This window comes from Lathyrus oleraceus, chromosome 1 (genome assembly GCF_024323335.1).
Source record: "Lathyrus oleraceus cultivar Zhongwan6 chromosome 1, CAAS_Psat_ZW6_1.0, whole genome shotgun sequence".
Taxonomy (NCBI): Eukaryota; Viridiplantae; Streptophyta; class Magnoliopsida; order Fabales; family Fabaceae; genus Lathyrus; species Lathyrus oleraceus.
Window position 1 is genome coordinate 66,176,340 of NC_066579.1, and position 12,313 is coordinate 66,188,652.

The 12,313-nt window shown below is 32.7% G+C and overlaps 1 pseudogene; it reads left to right on the top strand.

Moving 5' to 3' along the window:
- The first annotated feature begins 5,854 nt into the window (after positions 1-5,854).
- LOC127091644 (uncharacterized) lies at positions 5,855-7,802 on the top strand (annotated as a pseudogene).
- Positions 7,803-12,313: the final 4,511 nt, after the last annotated feature.

The window sequence follows — 12,313 nt, forward strand, 5'->3', positions numbered from 1 at the left end:
TACAAAAGCGCCCTCTAAAGTGCGCTGTCTATTGCTCCTTATTTTTCGCTTCACTTTAGAGAGCGCTTTTGTAATAAAGCGCCCTCTAAGGTGCGCTGTCTATTCCAGTTTTTGGCGTAGTGACTTCGGTCCAATAAGGTCATGGTTCATAGAGGAACTAATGTCGGTCTTAGGTTCAGAGAGGAACCAAATTCAGAGAGGGGCCAGAGACATGGATAATTCAATAACATAACTTTAAAATCCAAACTTTGGTACCATATACGTTTAGAGGAGAATTTCATAGCACTCATATTTGCATTGTAATTGGTTGTTGTTGTGAATTAATATATATGATTGATGATAATGTTATTCGAAACTATCCTTGTTGTTTTATACACAGAAAAAATCTGTGAATTTATTCTCACCCCATTTTTATTGTTGTGTTATTCGTTACTGGTGTTGCAGATACTCAGGTAGAGGAGCATTAGCTGTTGTTGTGTTGAGGAATGGCGTAGATTTTTTTCTTCCTTATTTTCTTTGTTTATCATTTTGAGTTTTAGTTTTCTACGGTGTCGCTATGATAGGTAACATTGGGACAAATTTTGGTTATTTGGTGTTTTCTGAGGATTGTTGACTTATTTGCTTATGTTGAGATTAAGTCATTTGTTTTGATGAAGTATGAGATGTTTTCAGTTGAGATAATATGATTTTAATTTCCGCTATGTTGTTATAAATTTTTTGAGAAACATGTTTTTTTAAAGAGGTGTGACACTCTATATTTGAAATAATTTGTTATTGCATGATTTTATTTTTAAAATGCGTGTTAGGGTTTTAGGGTGTTATAGTATACACTTACACCATAATTAAAATGAACAAAAGATGAAGAGACTAAAGAAATCAACGCCTCAATTAGACAAAAAAAATCACGTGATATGTGTAAATCAAAGTTATTCAATTGATTAAGAAATCTATTATAACAGTTTTCAATTTTAATCACAAGTAAGATCGTTCAAAATTTTGATCTAACACAAACCTAATTTTATACCAGAAATTACTATGAAGGTCGTAAAACCTAACAACATGCAATTTAAAAAAATAAAAATAAAACCTAAGCGTACGATTCTAAACGAAATATAAAAAATATAGGGGAAGATAGATAGCATATCAGATTTATAGTGATTTTGAACATTCTTTCTCGCTTTGTGCCTAATCCACTTCCTAGTTGTTTCCCTTTGAAAATTAGTAGTTTTCCACCATGATTTAACAATTTTTACAAAGTCTTTTAATACATCACAAGATTAAAGGTAATGCTAAAAATAAACAATATTCAATCTGAATCTTCTCTTCGAATGTATACATAATCTGAAATTGATCTCTTTAAGATCTTGACTCGATCTTGAGCTTCGCCTTCCAGATTCAAGAATTATGCTCCAAGCGTGTGTTCTGCAATAACTTCTCATGATTCTTACTAGTACCTTGTATCAACCTTGATATGTCTAAAAGCAATAAAAACTCGGCTCCATATGTAGCAACTTCTGCATAGCTATATCGAATCAATATTGGATAAAAGAAACTCTTTATTTTTCCATGATTGAATTTCAATTCCAACCACAACTATCCAGAACTGCCAACCCGAAATCTTCAAATCTTCATAAAATATTAAAACCAAACGAACCTCCTCACACTAATCTCTCACTGAAGGTTGAGAAGTTAAACCAAATGATAACGGTATAATCTAGATGTTGAAGATAAAGAGAAATTTCAGATGCAATCTCAAAACAAAAACTCAAAATAATTTTTGAAAGTTTAAGAGAAAAGTGTGTTATGTGTGTTATAATTCACAAAATCATAAGCATTGTTATAATAGATATTTTTAAAAATTATTTATATATGTACTAAAGATAATGCACAAAAATGAGAGAAAATGGTATGGTTAGAGTCAAGTGAGTGAATAATTTGAATCAAGAATTAAAAATCTAAAAAACTCCTTTTATGATTCGAATCAGACAATCTCATGATTCGAGTCATTGATTCGAATCAAACTAATCCATTATTTGAATCAAAATTACATAACCAAAATCCAAAATATGCATCCAATATTTGATTTGAGTCAAACCATATTATGATCTGAATCAAGACCTCCATGATTCGAGTCAGGTTCTTTTGTGATTTTAATTAGAAATACAGTGGCAAAATCTTGTATTTCATATTTAATTTTTTATTTGAGTCACCTTTTTTCATGATTCGGATCAAAAATACATAATCAATTTTTTACTTTCATATTCAAATTTTAATTCGAGTAATCCAATTCTCTAATTCGAATCACACTTCAAAAAGTTCAAATTTTACAAAAATAATGTGTTTATTTGAATTAAGACATGGCATGATTTAAATCATGCATGGTTTCATGTGTTTCTTGATTAGACAGATTGACTAGAACCATATTGTGTTGATTTTAGTAAATAGTTTGACTTATGCATGCGTAAAAATGTTTAGCGCTCAACCCTAGAATGTGCAACTATGTGAAGAGATTCAATTACAACAAGCAAACAAAAAAACTAAATTGACAAGCAATAAAACATAAACTAGGGCAGGAGGCAAAGCAACTTCATTTCTCCCCATTTTTTATGTTTGGTAAGCTTGCAATTTGGCAATTGGAATTGAGTCGACGTTGAGCAGAAGCAAAGTGTAATAAGTGTTTTCCTCTTTTTGCTTATTATCCCCTTAAAACACTGCACACTACCAAAATTAACATAAAATACATAAATCAAATCTTGACTCACATTATAACTTCTCACTCGTTGACAAGATCAAAAAGAGATATATGGTAATGATCCTAAATGCAAAATAACCCATAACATATAAAATAATCCTGAGAAATGCAACTAAACATAGCAAAAGAAAGATATACATCAGATAAGAAGAATATATCTCAGATACAGAAGATACAACACATGGAAAATGCAATAAATATATGCAGCACAAGATGAAACATACAATAACAAAACTCAAACGATTAAGACATACAGAAAGGGAATATTAAATAATGCATGGACAATTAAATGGGATGTTAAAAATGCATATAAACGAAGGATTCACTTAAAAGGTTTTAAATTCACAACAAAAAATCATTCAATAGTTAGGAAATTATGAATGTAAATTGGCATAGAAGATGTAAGCATATAGACACGTCTAACAGATTAAGAAAATAATACAGTTAAAGACAAAAGTTGAAGTGATCATACCAATAGAGTTTATTAGAAGTGACTTGATACATAATAAATGTTAGTTCACAATAAAAATATAACGAAGTGAAATGAATATATATATATATATGTATCTATTTAAAACACAAAGAATCCAAGACCCTTGATTTCCTATGGATCTACTGAAAAGGCTATGTGGTTTTTTTAAAAATATCAACTAACTGATTTTTTGTATCCACATACTCAAAAGCAACATCACCTTTTTCTATATGATCTCTAATGAAATGGTATCACATTTTTACATGCTTAGTGCGTGAATGCAACACAGGATTCTTAGTAAGACTAATAGCGATAATGTTATTGCATTTGATTGGAAAACAATCGAGTTTTAAACCATAATTCAATAGTTGTTGCTTTAGCCATAAGAATTATGCATAAAAATATTACTGTCAGCTACATTTCAGTCTAGCCAGTATAAAGAGCAACGCTAAGTGGCTTCTTATTGTGCCAAGAAACTAAATAATTTCCAAACAAATGGCAAGTACTACTAGTACTCTTCGTATCCAATTTTCACCTAACAAGGTCAGAATAGGAGAATCATACTAAGCTACATTTTCTTCCCTTGGGAAACCAAAGACTATGATGCGAGGTTATCTTGAAGATCTTAAAATGAGATTCCCTCAGTGACACTTGAAATCAAACGCATATACACACGCTAAAATTTATAGTTGACCTACTCGCGGTTAAATAGAGTAAAGATGCTATGATACCAGTATATTTGGTAATCTCAAACTCCATGTCTTACTCATCTTTATCAATTATCAAATTTGAAGCCATGGTAGTAGAAACGCTCTTTGAGTCCTTCATATCATATTATTTTTAGAAGCTCTGAGAAATACTTTGTCTGGATGACGAGCATGCCAATTTCTATTTGCTTGATCTGAAATCCTAAGAAGTAATTATGTTCTCTCATCAACGAAATTTCAAACTCCCCCTGCATGATATTAGAAAACTATTTGCATAGAGATTCATTAGTGGATCCAATAATAATATCATCAACGTAAATTTGAACTAATAAGATATGTGTTCCTTTAAGTTTTATAAATAAATTAGTATTCATATTACCATGACTAATTCCCTTCTTAATCAAAAATCCAATAAGGCACTCATACCAAGCTATAAGAGCAAGTTTGAGACCATAGAGTGCTTGTTTTATCTTTAAAATAAAATTAGAATTCTCATGTTCCTCAAATCCAAGAGATTGAAAGACATAAACTTTTTCATTTATAAACCCGTTAAGCAAAGTTGATTTAACATTTATCTGATACAACTTGAAATTCAGGCAGCAGGAATATTCTAAAAGGAGTCAAATCGCCTCAAGATAAAATTAGTGTTTTTCGCATTTGATTGGAACACAATCGAGTTTTAAATCATAATCCAATAGTTTTTTATTTAGCCATATGACTTGTGCAAAAAATTTACCATTGAATACTGTTAGGTATGTACTTTTATGATTGCCAGCAATTTTGTTAAAACATGTATCACAGCAAGATGTTGGGCAAGATGTCGTGACATGTTGATCAGACATCTTTACAGGTTTTGTTTTACTTCTTGGAAGACTTATTTTATTATGAGATATCTGAAGATTCTCTGAATATCCAACTATCATATCTGACTATCCAAGAAGGTTTATTTAGGAACTCTTGTTTCGTTTCCGGCTGTGCACTTGTTTCATAAAAAGCGATGTTGAGACATTTTAAGGAAACATTAGATTTGATTCTGCTGAATGGATGTCAAAAACTTTTAATGAGACATCAGATTTGATTTGAGTTGGTTTGTTTTGATCTGCTGCTTTTTTAGCCTGAAGCCTACCAAAAGTTATTTAAAGAGGATGTTACTAAACCTAATTAACAAAAGAAAGAAGTTGCGCTGGAAATTGTCATCGTTAGGATTTAGTTGTCATTGTTATTTATAAGCTATTCTAGTATCTCTTTGATACTTGAATTAAACTAACTTTATTGAGTTGTAATTGTGAATCACTCATGAGCTTTTAAGCAAGAGTGTATTCTATTTCATTGGGAGTGTGTCTTATGTTCTTTGATTGTTTTCAGGTGTTATCGATGTTGTATGATTGAAGGGAAGTGAGAGGGGTCTCATATCTAGGAGAGTCTTAGATAGAAATTTCATGGGTAGTGATTAGGTGAGAACTTTGTAAAACCAAAGGTAGTTTAGAAATTTAAACTAATACTATTATAATGGATTTCCTTCCTGGCTTGGATGCCTAAAATGTAGGTGACGTGGCACCGAATTGGGTTAACAATTGACCTGTGTTTTTTTTTCTTCCTGCTTTTTACACTATAATTATTTCTGGTGCGACATATCTTGAACCTGGTGTCGTGACATCGTATACGACATATGTTATCTGCTTACTATTATTGTTGAGTGAAGTCCTGATATTAGTGTCATGACAACGCATACGATATCTGATATATACGTACCAGAATTTCAATTGGTATCAGAGCAGGCACCCTGTTATATTTTGGGTGAGCTCCAGAGATATATTTTTGGGTACTATGAACAAGGAATGAGGATTTGTCAATAGACCACTTATTCTATATGGCACCAACTATGATTATTGGAAGGCATGTATGATGGATTTTCTAAAATTTATGGATAGCAGAACTTGGAAAGCAGTTATCAAAGGTTGGGAACATCATGTGGTGTAGGACAAAGATGGGAAGGACACAACTAATTTAAAGCTTGAAGAGGACTGGTCTAAGGAAGAAGATGAACTTTCTCTTGGAAACTCCCAAACCTTGAATGCCTTGTTCAATGGAGTTGACAAAAATATATTCAGGTTAATAAATACTTGTATTATGGCCAAAGATGCATGTGAAATCCTTATAACCACTCATTAAGGCACATCAAAAGTAAAAATGTCAAGACTTCAACTTCTCACCATTGAATTTAAGAATCTCAATATGAAAGATAATGATTTTATTCATGATTTTCACATGAATATTCTTGATATTGCTAATTCATCTAGTGCCTTGGGAGAGAAGATGTCAAAAGAGAAGTTGGTTAGAAAAATTCTCAGATCGTTACCTAAGAAGTTTGACATGAAGGTCACAGCTATTGAAGAAGTCCATGACATTTGCAACATGAGAGTGGATGAGCTTATTGGGTCACTTTAAACTTTTGAATTGACTATCATGATAGATATGAAAATAAGAACAAAAGCATGGCTTTTATCTCCAATACTGAGGATGAAGAGGATCAATGTGACTTGGAGACTGATGAAGGAATTTATAATGTTATTGTGGTTCTTGGGAGGAAATTAAATAAGGTGTTGAAGAAAATGGATAGGAAGTCAAAACCTGATGTCAAGAACATGTCATTCGACATCAGTAGTATGATGATTTTCAAAGAAAAGCAAGAACATAAGAAAATCCCAATCAAGGAAAAGGTATTCAATGTCATGAATGTGAGGTTTTGGTCACATCGAATCATAATGTCTCACGTATCTCAAGAAACAAAAGAAGGGCCCATCTGTTTCTTTGTCTGATGATTCTGAAGGTGAAACTGATGATGAAATTGCTAAGCATGTTACAGTTTTCACTGGTAGATATGAATCTGATGAAGATTCTTGTGATGAGGATATCTCTTATGAAGAATTGGCCGCTTCCTACAAAGAGCTTTGTGTCAGAAGTGAAAAGGTGCGTAAGACAAGAGAAGAGCAAAAGAAAAATCATAGCTCAACTATAGGCTGAAAAAGAGAAACTTTTATCTACTATCATTGATCTTGAAAATGAGGTAACTCTATTGTCTTCTAAACTTGAAAACATGACTAAATTAATAAGAATGTTGAACAATAGGTCTGATATGCTAGATGAAATTCTTCAAGTTGGAAAAGGGGTTGTAAACTTAAAAGGTATAGGTTTTAATTACCAATATCAAAATAAACAAGGAAAATCCCCTGTGACAAAATTTATTCCTCCAGAAAGGAAGTATGAGCCTATGATGTCTGACCAAATGTTATAATATCCCTCCAGACATCAGGAAACTCAAACTAAAGTCAATTTTGTGCCTTGGAAATGTCATTATTATGGTAAATATGGACGTATAAAGCCTTTCTGCTACAGACTGTATGGTTATCCAAAACATCCAACATGTCCTAGGGCTAATCGTATAACTATTAAAACTAGAAAGTAGTGGAAACCTAAGGTTGTTGTCTCTAGTCTTATAACCTATACTTCTCTTAGAGCTTCATCTAGACAAGATTGGTACTTTGACAGTGGTTGTTCAAAACACATGACAAGGGTCAAGAAGTATTTGCTGGACATTAATTCTTATTCCTATAGTTTTATCATATTTGGTGATGGAGCTAAAGGTGAAGTCAAGGGTACAAGAAAGATAAGTTGCATTGGTCTTCCTAAACTAAATGATGTTCTGCTTGTGAAAAGCGTGACTGTAAATCTCATCAGCATTAGTCAGTTATGTGATCAAGGTTTAAAAGTCAATTTCACCAAGTCAGAATGTTTGGTTACAAATGAGAAGAATGATGTTCTGATTAGAGGAATTGGGTCTAAAGAAAATTACTATTTATGGATACCATAAGAAACTACTTGTTCTTCCACATGCATAATGTCCAAGGAAGATGAAGTCAAGTTGTGGCACCAGAAGCTTGGACATCTGAATCTCAAAGGGATATCTTTCGGTTACTCTACAAATAGCAAAGCTTACAGGATATTTACTCCAGAACCAAGAGCATGATAGAATCCATTAATGTTTTGGTTGATGATTCAATTATTGTAAAAAGGATTGATGTCGATGAAGATGTTGGAACATCATCTCAGCAGACTGATGCTTCAGAAAATGTGGAAGACATTAAGTCCAACATTGAGCCATCAAGGACTGAATCAGATAACCCTCAAGCCAACAAAGGTCCCTCTATCAGAATCCAGAAATATCATGCAAAGGAACTCATTATTGGAAATCTTAATGAAGGGATCGCCACTAGATCTAAAGATGTGATATCCAATGCTTGCTTTGTCTCAAAGTCTGAACCTAAAGGTGTAGAGAAGGATAAGTATATTAATATTGTAAATCTTGATGATCTAGATTCTGATGATAAGCCTATTCGAAAGAGATTGGCTTCAAGTATTGCTAAAAGATTAAGGAATAGAACAGGGAAGGATGTTGCATCTGCAAGCAAGCTAACTAAGGCTCCCAAGAAAAGTGTTGTTGTTAAACCTGCTATAGGGTTGAGCAAGGTTACAGATCCTACTATGAAAAGAAATGAAGCACTTTCAAGTGACTCTGAGTATGATATCAAACAGAATGTCCAAGACATCATGCCTCTAAAGAAAGTTGTTGGGAAAAAGGTCCCTACTAATGTGGCTGAAGTTCCCATTGACAACATCTCTTTTCACTCTGTTGAGAATATTAAAAAATGGAAGTTTGTGTACGAAAGGAGGTTGGATTTGGAAAGAGAACTTAGGAAGGATGCCCTTGAATGTAAGGAGGTAGTAAGTCTTAATGAGAATGTTGATGCAGATGCTGCTACTGAAATAGATGCTAGTTCTGACATTTGATATGGGTTGATTATTGATTTTGTATTTGATTTATGGGCTTTTGCCTTGAATATTTCACCTTTGTGTGCCATGGTATGTTCCTCTAATTCTCATGTTCTTCTACTACTTTGATCTATTTCTTTGTTTCCATTGATAAATTTTTGCTTTGTTTGTCATATTCTGGCTAAAAAGGGGGAGTAGATAGTGTAGAGTTGTGCAAGGTTGTTTCTTTAAGAAGGGTATGTTTCTTGTGTGATAGGGGGAGTTATTTATGTGTTGTTGATCATGACATTCAGGGGGAGTTTGGTTTGTTTGTACCTAGACTGTTGTGTACTTGTTGTGATGTCAGATAGAATGTCCTAACATTTTGTTTCAGAGGATTATGTTTGTCCTTAGGCTGTTGTGTGCTTTCTGTGATGTCCGACAAAATGTCTTAACATTTTATTTCTGAAAGAGGCTTGGAGTGTGAAAGTTTATTTCTCTCTATGTCTTTTTTATGAGGTTGGGTTTCTACTACTTATTTCTGATGCGTCTACCTCTGATATGTCTTGGTGTTATACCAAGTGTTTGGTTGTTTAGTTTTGTGCTTGTGATTATTGTTGATGTTTTATCTTTTCTCCAACTATATGATGCAAAGGTTGTTTTAGCCAAAATTTGGCAAAAGTGGGGATTATTAGGTCTGTGCTTTTATGATTGGCAACATTTTTGTTAAAACATGTATCACAACAAGATGTTGAGCAAGATGTCGTGACATGTTGATCAAACGTCTTTGTAGGTTTTGTTTTACTTCTCGGAAGGCTTATTTTATTATGAGATATTTGAAGATTATATGAATATTCAACTATCATACTTACTATCCAAGAAGGTTTATTTTAGGCACTCTTGTTTCGTTTCCAGTTGCGCACTTGTTTCATAAAAAAGGATGTTGAGACATTTTAAGGAAACATTAGATTTGATTATGTAGAATGGATGTCAAAACATTCAATGAGACATCAAATTTGATTTAATCATATTTGATTTGGTTTGTTTTATTTTGATCTGCTGTTTTTTTAGCCTGAAGCCCATGCTTACCAAAGGCTATTTAAAAAGGACATTACTAAACCTAATTAACAGAAGAAATAAGTTGCGTTGGAAATTGTCATCGTTAAGGTTTAGTTGTCATTGTTATTTGGGAGCCATTCTAGTATCTCTTTGATACTTGAATTGGACTGAGTTTATTGAGTTGTAATTGTGAATCACTCATGAGATTTTAAGCAAGAGTGTATTCTATTTCATTGTAAGTGTGTCTTCTGTTCTTTGATTATTTTCAGGTGTTATCATTGATGTGTGATTGAAGGGAAGTGAGAGGGGTCTCATATCTAGGAGAGTCTTATACAAAAATTCCATAGGTAGTGATTAGGTGAGAAGTTTGTAAAACCAGAGGTTGTTTAGAACTTCAAACTAATACTATTATAGGGGATTTCCTCCCTGACTTGGATTCCCCCAGATGTAGGTGACGTTGCACTGAACTGGGTTACCAATTGACCTGTGTTACCAATTGACCTGTGTTTTTTTTCTCCCTGCTTTTTACGTTGTAATTATTTCTGGTGGGACATGTCCTGAACCTGGTGTCGTGATATCGTATACGACATTTGTAATAAGCTTACTATTATTGTTGTGTGAAGTCCTGATATTAGTGTCGTGACATTGCATACGATATCTGATATCTGCGTACCAGAATTTCAATTACATATTCAACCTTAGCGGTAGAAAAGCAACGGTGTGTTACTTCTTATTGTGCTTAGTATCTAAACAATTTCAAAACAAATGGCAAATACCACTAGTACTCTTCCTATCTGATTTGCTCCTGGAAAAGTCAGAATCACATAATCCTACTAAGCTAAACTCGCTTCCCTTGGAAAACCAAATATCGTGATGTGATGTTCCGTTAAGATACCTCAAAATTCTTTTAACGATCTTAAGATAAATACAAAGGCAAAATCATGTTTTTTATATTCTATTTATCATTTGAGTCACCCTTTTCATGATTCATATAAGAAATACATAATCAATTTTTGATTTTCACATTCAATTTGAGTCATCCAATTCTCTGATTCGAACCACACTTCTAAAAGTTCAAATTTTACAAAAGAAAATTGAAGTGTTTATTTGAATCGAGACTTGGCACGATTTGAATCATGTTTTCATTTGTTTCTTGATCCAAAACTCCCACTAACTGACTAGAACCATACTGCATGGACTTTAAATAAATAGTTCAATTTATGCATGCATAAAAATGATTTAGCACTCAAACCTAGAATCTGCAACTATGGGAGAAGACTAAAAACCAAAAGACTAAATTGACAAGCAAACAAACATAAACTAGGGAAAACCCTATGAGGTAGTACAACTTCACTGTGAGATTAACAAGTTGAGCTAACATATATTTTATTTAATGAATGTTCATTTTATTTTCTTGATTTTGATTATCCATGTATTAGAGGTTTTTCCCCTTATATGGGTGAAATGTATCATGCACAAGAATATAGAGGTCGTGATAGACAATCCTGGAGTTCATAAGAGGTATTTAATTATACACACTTATCTATAAGGATGACAATTTAGTGTTATTTTGGGGTGTTGAAAAATAGATATTTTATTTTAAAGTTGATAATTCCTTATAAATCTTCTAGGAAACGACTTATAGTAATTGTGTATTGTGATATTCATAATTACATATGCAAGTGAAACTTATCGCATGAATTGTTCAGAATATGGGAAAAAGTTCCTATCATAGAAGGAACAAGTTCTAAAGTTGACAATTTAACAAGGTTGTTTAATAGGGACAAAAATTAAATTAAAGATGGGGTGTGGGTACATTTCAATAATTAATTGAACCAATTATCTTTCTTTCAAATTTTCTTATAAGCAACTTTAAAATTTAGTGGTTATTTTTCTAGACTCCCTATTATGCCAAAATCCTCTTAGTATGGGTGCAGATTATATAATTTAAAATTGTTTGTTACAAAATTGGAATTTATATTTTTTTTATAATAACTCATTTAAATCACACCAACATAAATAATAACCTTAAAAAACATACAAAGATGATAATTTAACCAAAAATATTCAAAATAATGTATAATGTGAAATGTCAAGATAAATACATCATAATATTGGACACAAAATGCATCAAAGTCAATGCGTCCTACCGGGTTACACATGAGCTACTCACCATCATTTTTGTCATTTTCATCTGCAATGTAATTTTGAATCTCCTAAAAGACCTCCTGACAAATGTGTGTATATTTTAGCATTCTTGTATAGTCCCGTGAGAGAGTATCCCAATGACCATGTCTCGAATAGACCCATATGAAGGGACCAGACTATCCATATTTCCATCCTCATTTTCCTCATCTGCAAAAGCTTCCTCTCAAATGGTATAGGGGATTATCCTTATTGGGAATCATGTAGGGATGTGATATTCGACACTATCATTTGATGTATACTTGTACAACTTCACGACCATGCAAAATCTAGGTGTCTTGATGTTCAGAGAACAAAATATGGTCCTGG